Genomic DNA, 9,271 nt, shown 5'->3' with positions numbered 1-9,271 from the left:
ATCCACTTTATAGAACAATAAAACGTGTTTTGACCTAAAATTTTACAATACAAGGACTTTATCATTTCTCTCTCTAATGACCTGAACAGGTATTTGAATTTTTTTCCTTGGAAAATGATTATATCTTTAAATGATAAGGGATTATTATAGTATATTATTATTTCTACAAATTCACCTAAGAAAATAATATTGAAGTAGAAAAACTTTACATTTGAAGATGTTCATCACCTTATTATTCATAAAAGGAAATACTGAAAATAATCTATATGCTGGATAATGTGGAAATTATTATGTAATTATGATATATTTGCTTTATTAACTAGCCAAAACTTATAAATGTTTTTATGGTTAATTTTAATATGCATTGTCTATAATAACTTCAATAATTGATTCACATATTTTAAAAATGTCTTTAGTGTATGCAAGGCACCATAAATTAAAAATAGTATTTATGACAATAAATTTTTAAAAGCAACATGACAAATTATAAATTACATATTATTGAAACTGCTTTAGTACCACACAACAAAACATATGAAAAAAAAGATCAGAAGAATAGTTAATAACTGTGAACAATGAATGTTTACCTTCCAATTTTCAGTGTTTTTATAATTTACATACTGATTTTTACATAGCCAATTTTTAAAATTTAAGAAATAGGTAGAGTTTGAAAACTATGACATAAAAATTAGTGGAAAAAGTATTAAAATATACTTCCTAGGTTTTTACAGATATATAAAAAATGTACTGTTGTTTGCAGTTCTCTATTCTCTTTATGCATAACAGTTCTTGTCTCCTCTAGTTATTTTCTATTTCAATATCAATGATAACTAGGCCAGAGGGCTCCCAGTCTTTGAAAATACACTGTATAGCAGATTAGTCATAGGGTATCAGTAAATTGGATCTAAACCCAAGGCATTCCTCACAATATGTCTCAATGTTGTTTTTCAGACTCTTGCTTGTAACTTCAGTAGCAGCACAAGTAGAAAGCTAACTTAGCCCCCAGAAAAAAGTCCTTATCAACTGATATTAATTTTTATGTCCAAAGTAAAAAGTTTCAAGGGTTGTCACTGGCTGGCTGCATTAATTCCAAACCAACTGAAGTTCTTGTAAGTTACATAAATTATTCTCAGCCAGATTCCTAAATCCTTTGCAGAATATATCTGAATTTTGTGGCCAAAAGACAATGACAGGAAATACTTGCACTGAGAAGAAATTAATTTAATCAGAAAGGTGTATTTTCTGCTAAATATTCTTCTTTCTTGGAAGCTGTAAAGACCATTTGTAATGGTTAATTCTACGTGTCAGCTTGGCCAGACTACAGTACCCAATATTCAGTCAAACATCATTCTACATGCAGGTGGGGATGGAAATAACATTTAGATAAGTAAACTCTGAGTAAAGCAGATTGTGTTCCATAATGTGAGTGGGCCTTGTGCAATCAGTTGAAGGACTTGAGAAAAAGATCCCTATCTCCAGAAAGAAGATTTCTGTGAACAGACTGCCTTTGGATGAACTGAGACGCTCTCCTGCTTCTCTAGCCTGCTGGTGACTTACCCTCCCCAATCTTTACCTATTATCTATCTCTATCTCTTACTCTCTTTCTACACACACACACACACACACACACACACACACACACACACACACACTCAAATATGCTTTGGAGAACCCTGAATAGTACATCATCTTTAGTTGTCTCTTTATCACATTGACTATTATCAATACCAAGTATACTGGCCTCCTTCATGAGGTATCATAATTACAGAGTTGCTTGTAGAACATAAAACAATTAGGCATATTATAAATTTGTAGGAAATTCTCTTGTAATTCAGCTAGAGAATCAGGTCCTAGCCCATGTCTCTTCCCTATACACCTGTGTCAGATATAGAGACCAAGACTGGTAAATTTTTTATTTCCTGAGAAAATATAGTTAACAATAACCTTAATTTGAAAGAGTAATTCCAAATATAGCCATAGTGCTCAACCATAATTGCCAGCCACTTGAATGTAGTTATCTCATAAAAAAACAATACATTACAAAACATGCAACAAAATAATAAAAATATAGTCTTTTCTCTTGGCTTTTCTAGATAGCTCCTTGTCTTGAGGTTACTTCCTTCTCAACTTCTATGGCAAGCTTCTCATTTATTCAGATTATTTAAATAATCAGGCTTCTCAGTATTGAGTATTGGGCTCTCACTCTACACTCTATTCCTTGATTCTCTTGTTAACTCGTATGCCTTCAATTCAATTATCACTGATGGCCAAAGAATCCCATATCTCTACTCCAATCACATTGCTTATTTCATCTATAAATGCTAGACTATCTGAGTAAGTTGGCATTTTAGGTGCCAGTTTGGATGTCTCAAATATTCAAACATTTGAAAATACAAATTATTAAATTTTCTTCTGCAAATTTTCTTCCGCAGTTGATAATTCTACTTGTGCTGCTGATTATTAAAAAGTTGCAATCTTCCGCAAATTATTAAATTTTCTTCCCAGTCCTTATTGTATCAGTAAAGGACACTTCCAGCTCATCACCAAATACTCTTGAGTCTACATCCAAAATATATTTCAAATATATGTAATTCTTTTTATTTTCACTGTCTCCACCCTAATTCTATTCATCATCCATCATTCCTTAACCTGGGTCACCACAAAGGACTTCTAATTGCTCTCCCTCCTTCCCCTCTATTTTCACTCTAATTCTTTCCCATGCATATGCTGAAGCGACCTTCCCAAAACCTGGATTATGTCACTCTGCAGCACAACGTCTTTACAGGCCCACACTATTCTGATTACTATATAAAAATCCTTCACATGGTCTAGAGGGTCTTTTAAGATTCATCTGATATCACAGTTCTTTCTTCCTTACCTCCACTGACCTGCATCCCTTGATCACTCAACTGCCAATCCATCAGTCACCTCTCAGTTCCTCACGTATGTCAAGATCTCTCTGTACAGCTCTCAAAGTTGCTTGTCCCTCTAACTGAATTATTCTTCCTTCCTCCCAGTTTTCCTTCCCATGATTCCTATGGATAAATTTTTAGTATTTTTACTAAATCACCATACATCACCACTTCCTCTGAGAAGACTTCCCTGAGTACTCAACCAAAGTTAGAATCTTTATTATACACTTATACTGCATACATGGCTTTCCTATAACACTTATATGTTATACTAGAGGCCCGGTGCATGAAATCATGTATGAGTAGGGTCCCTAGGCATGGCTGGTGATCAGGGTCAATCTGTGGGGTGACTGGTGGGGCAATGAGGGGTCTCCACTGGCACCTGCCTTGCCTGGCCTGGGGCCTGAGGGCTGGGGGCAGCTCCTGCATTGAGTGTCTGACCCCAGTGGTCAGTGTGCATCATAGCGACCGGTCATTCCACAGGTCATTCTGCCATTTGGTTAATTTGCATATTAGGCTTTTATTATATAGGTTAATCATATATTGGAGCAACTATGTGCTGATTTTTTCCTTTCCCCCTTAGACTCAGGAGAATGGAGCCATGTTATAAGTACTATATGCTCTGTATACAATCAATAGTTTATGTTAAATCAAGTGAAAGTTTTTTTCTGTTCAATATAAATATTAAATATTCATAATGATACTGATATAAGTTGTTTTCCTAAGATGCTTAATGTTTAATTTATACATATTAACATGAATTATAAGCTATTAAAATTCTTTATGAAAATATTTATTTCATAAAGGACTTCTTGAATAATCCCAATCACAGGCCCTTGCTCACAGGTTGCTTAGAAGCTACTTTATTTTACACTCAAATTATTTTCCTCTAATTTTAGTGTAAAATCTTTGAGGACTTCCTTCATATATTATGCTATATTGTATATTTTAGAGCCGGCAAACCTTCTCTACTACAAGATCATTTCCTATCCATAATTACATGTGTTATGCCTTTAAATTTGAAGTCATTTGTATTTTCCAAAGTTCTGTTGGTATGCAGGTCATGTGGGCTTCAGAAGATAGGGTACCTCACTAGAAAAAAAAAATACAAAGAAAAAGAATAACTGTGGTATTGGCACTTCAGAAACTAAAGTAAAGCAATTTGGTTTTAATAAGATATTACTTTAGAGAGTTAGAGGTTTGTGTAATTTCGATCCATTGTGCTTTGCTTTTATTCTCACCATTGTGGTGTGATTTTGCTCCTTCAAGCTTGGTTTTCTATTGAAAGTCTGGAACTGTACATCACTTCTTTGACCAGTAACTTGCTCCCCCTGGTGGTCTTGCTAAGTTGAAACTGTTGACCAAGTATAGAAATTTGATTTATGATATTGGCTCTTTTTTTCTTAATGTTTTTAAAGACTGAAGTCTCAGTACTGAATTTCTGGGGTGGTATGAGTTGTCACTGAACTTACTTTTTAGAAAGCTCTCCAGAAATTTGGAGGAGTCATCCTAGTGATTTCTCTATTTCAAAAATCTCTCACTGTTATAATCCTTAAACAAACCATTGTGATGTGCTTTTATAAGAGCTAACATTAAGAAGAATGACAAAAGGATGATAATTAAATGCTTATCTTAAGGATTTATCCAGATGGAGACCAATATCTAGGAATGTGGGTTGGGGTGGGGGGCAAAGATTACCTGTTTGGAAAAATCTTTCATTTTCAACACTAAAACAGTTACCCACCCATGTCACCATATAATATTACAACTTAAGGAGTTCCTTTTGAAATCACTGAATAGTTCTGACATAAAAGGGACACAGGTTGAAAAGGAATTGGATTAAAGGAAGTAGCACTTACTTGAATCCAGTTTTCTGAAATAAGGTAGAGCATAAAAAATAAATGGCCACATTTCTAATGATCATTAAAAATAAATGACCTTTTCTAATTTGACATCACATAAATACTTCAAATGCTTAATGGTGGCAGAGTATACGCTAAATTCCGAGGCAAATGCTAAAACAGTATATTTGTGTCAAAATGTCATATTGGCTTCCAACTTAAGAAGCCTTCAGCGAAATGCTCACAGCGCAAAGGAGGGGAGCTGTCTTCAGCTGAATATATGCATGCTCCCAAGCCCTTCTTAAAATGTTTCACTCCAGACTCTTCATGTCAGAGAAGGCATTCAGAAGGAAATCTACAATACATTTTCCTCAGATGTCTTAGAGTGAAGACTTTGCATTTTTAAGCCTCCCTATCTGTCAGAGCCCAGTGAAAAGATGGATTCACTCCAGTAAGTTTTGAAAAAGCTACTGGCTATTAAGAATAACAAATAAAAGGGGAAAACAGAAAGAGAGTAGAGAACAAGGGAGGCAAGTGAGTTGAGCATTTACATCTGAAGCATAAAGCCCTTCAGAATATTTTTGGCTTCACAATATTGTTTACATAACAAATACTTAAGAAGATTTGGAACTCCTTGGAATCATAAGAATTTAGGTGATTTTAGGGACTTTTCATTCAACCACTGTTCGGCACAGGTTTATATTAATGCTACTGAATTTATCCCATCAATATTAACAGCTTATGGGCTAGTGGGTACTGTAACTGTGCAGAAATAATAACTAGTAACTGTAGCATATTAAGGATCCTCTGGAGAAATCATCCGTGACACCCTTTTGTAAGAGCAAGGCATCTATGAAGCTTTTCTGTATTGACTGTGAGATATTGGGGAGTCTGGAAGGGGGATGAACCTTTTCCATTTATGGTAGCCCCAATCTTAACAGAAAGCCAGCCGGTCCCTGCAAAACCCCCTGCTCCATTTAGCATCAGGCTTTGTTGTACATAGTTCTGTTAAGCCAATTAAAACTCGACATTTTGCACCTCCTGTAATTACAATGCAAATGAAAGGAGGAATTTTGTTTTCAAAATCAGATTACACAGGTTAATTAAGAGGAAAACTTGCCTAGACCCAGGTTTACAGATAAGCAGTATTTTCAAAGAGCCCACTGACATGGTAGAATATGAATTCTGAGCTTGTGTTCTACATAATGGAAAGATCCATTATCCACCTGTCAAAGCAAGGGAGGGAAGTCCTAGAGACTGAAAAATATAATTATTAGGTATGCTGCTTAAAGTAATGATAAGGAGAAAGCGATTCACCAGTGTCTGCTTGAAAAGAACTTTTCCTTGGTCCCATTTTGCTTCAGACTTAGAAAATGCTGGCTTTAAAAAGCACATAGCCTTCAGATGGCACAGATAATGAAACTGCCACAATGGATGCATTTGTGGAAACGAAAAACTTCTGTGCATTTGCTCTATTTTTATCTGTCTACCTGACTAATTAAAGGGGAGCTTCTGGTCACAGTGAAGACATTTGGGTCACAATTCAAACACATGACCTCCCTCTCTAAGAGGAAAGGTGAAGAAAGCTAAGAAAAGCAAACACTTCAGAAATGACCTTGCATTATTCTTGGTGCTACTGCAGAAAGATGCAATTCTAAGGGTGATGATGGAAAGGAATAAAATGCAACATTTATTTTCCAGACTGAGAAGCCAAATAACGCTTTGTTAGTGGTTTTTCTAAAGGAGCATTTTCTCTCTTTGCCACTTAATCATAGCTGAACTCCTTGCGCATACAGGACTCGATGTCATACTTAATTTTTAGCCATTAGAAAGATGGATACTGTGTAGATATTAAAAGCAGCAAAGATAAAGAAACAATTACATGATATTAATGGCATGACAAATATCACGGATCAAATACAATAATTATCTTAAAAAAGAAATTGAAAGTTTAGGGCATAGGATAATTAACATGGGGTGAGAAAAGGTCATCATACCTATCCTGAATCTAAAATCATCGCCACAATATAAATTAGGCCATTAGAAACTGAATGTGGGAGTTGAACCAGCATCCACAGCATGATAGAGCACCCTGGAACATCTCATTAAATATTTCACATTGATGAAGTGCTTTAGTATCCTCATGTTTTTATTTACCGATTTAAATTCAGCCCTACAAAGCATAAAATGAGACAGAGTTCAGCCTAGAGCCCAAAGGAGCTAGAAGAGAGGAGACATTTTCACGGAATTCTTCAGAACATATTCGTTTCTCATGCAAGTCGCTTCAGTGGCCTTCCCGGCCATGGGCTTTTCTCAAGAGAAAACTCAGACTGCAGGTCTTTCTCTCATTTAGGCACATATCCCTTCATTCTCTTATGGTTTTTTTTTTCAAAGAACAAAACCTCTATTTTCTTATACCTTTATTCTGCAATTTGGACACAACCAGATTGAAATCCTAACCTAATAAAATCTATGAGCTCTTGGCTTTTAAATAACAGATGAATTTTCCAAAGCTATTGCTTATCACTTTTATTATGCACTCAGTCATTCCTTAGTGTTTTTGTTGTTACACACACACACACACACACACACACACACACACATACATACACAAACACCCCGTTTTCAATGTTTTACTTTCTTGAGCCTTAAGAACATTTATCAGCTTCCCAAGAGTCTTTACTCTCAAGTATGTGGTTATGCCTCTCCGTGAGCCTTCTTCAATTCTTTCCTAGAATCTTCAGTTCACTCCTGTTTCCCCTCATAGTTATAATCATGTGGTTCCGGAAGGCTTTTGCTATGGGGCCTCAGGTTTGGAGAAATATGGGGTCTCTGCACGACAAACCAATAAACCCTGGTTCTTTGGGTAATGCAGCCTTTTCATCTACTCTGAGGATTTAACAGGAACTCGCAAGCCCAATGGAGACACTCTTCAAGTGCAGAAAGCCAATGGTGTGTCCCTGGGGCTAGCTCACGCCCTTCCCTCCCCAGCTGCGGGTCAAGTTCTGTAAAGCAGGCCATGGCAGCCGCACTGAGTGTTGCCAGGGGACATTCCACCAGCCCTGGAAACAAGCAAACTGCCCCTTTGGGATATAACACTGTTGCCTCAGAGCCCAGCCTGGCTTCTCCCTCATTGACTTTCTTCCGTGGCTGCAGACCCTGCTCCCGGAAACAGCTGATTTCTTTTTCTGAGCTTCTTTCAGCTCATCCCATGGGAGAGTCCTGGCTTACCTTTTGCTCCGGCCTTTGGGAAGGCTACTTCCCTTGATCGCCAGTTACCATTTCAATAGGGAGTCAGGCCCTGACTGGTTTGGCTCAGTGGATAGAGCGTTGGTCTGCGGACTGAAGGGTCCCAAGTTCAATTCCGGTCAAGGGCATGTACCTGGGTTGCAGGCACATCCCCAGTAGGGGGTGTGCAGGAGGCAGCTGATCGATGTTTCTCTCATCGATGTTTCTAACTCTCTATTCCTCTCCCTTCCTCTCTGTAAAAAAATCAATAAAATATATTAAAAAAATAGGGAGTCAGGAATCATGACCAGGGATCATTACTCTAAAAACTAGTTTTGAGTTCTCTGGCTCCTGCTCATCTACCAGAAACTGCTACAATTTACAAAGAAGGCACGTGCCCCAGGAACTGAATTATCTCCCCCCTCGAACCTTAGTCTAGCTTTCCATGAGCATTATAAGGAGTCTTACTAACAGTCTGCAGGAACCCTGAAGGACACTCCATCTGCCTGCATCGTGGGTTATCTGACAACACCTGCAGCCTGCCATTAGACACCCTGAAACAACGAACCCACAGACACATGGAACATTGAGATAAAAGCAATGTCCCCACACTTAGCAACCTTATTACCCTTAATCAGAACCCAGAGTGTATCCCTCCACTCCCATGTCCAGGCACCCTTGTGCTTGACTTTCCCTACTTAACCCTCGCTGATCTTTTCCTCCCCAAACTTTATCCATTCCTCCTAAAATTCCTGTTCCTTGGTAAACAATGCAAAGCAAAACAAACAACAAACGCCTCTTGATCTTACCCAACTCTTCATCAAACATTCCCACCACTTCCTTGCTTTTTTGAAAACTGCCTCTCCTCTTCCACTGATTTCCCTGCACTCTGAAATGGAGACTGCAGTCACAGGGACAGGAAATTCATGTGTCAGGAAGGGTGTTGGCATTTGGCTAGTCCCCAGCTTCCGGCCATCCCCAAGCCTTGCACTTCAAAACTCTTCCTCCTCCACCTCCATAGACAGAGACTGCCTCTAGTCACATTGTGCCATTTGGCTCTACAATTTGGAGTCATGCATAGCCTCCGTGTCATCTATATGTATAAAAAGCCAGCGACCAGAACGTCATAACTACCAGAATGACTGGCTGATATGATGCCCACTGTGGCCAGCGAACCGGCCCAATCTGGGGGTGGGGGCCGGCCAGCCAACCTCCAGCAGCCCCTCCCCACAGCCAGCCCTGCCCCTAATCAGCCTCTCCCACCCCAATCAAGGATGAAGCAGCTGGCCA

This window comes from Myotis lucifugus, unplaced genomic scaffold, assembly GCF_000147115.1.
Source record: "Myotis lucifugus unplaced genomic scaffold, Myoluc2.0 scaffold_11, whole genome shotgun sequence".
NCBI lineage: Eukaryota > Metazoa > Chordata > Mammalia > Chiroptera > Vespertilionidae > Myotis > Myotis lucifugus.
Note: the sequence above shows the minus strand (reverse complement) of the source record.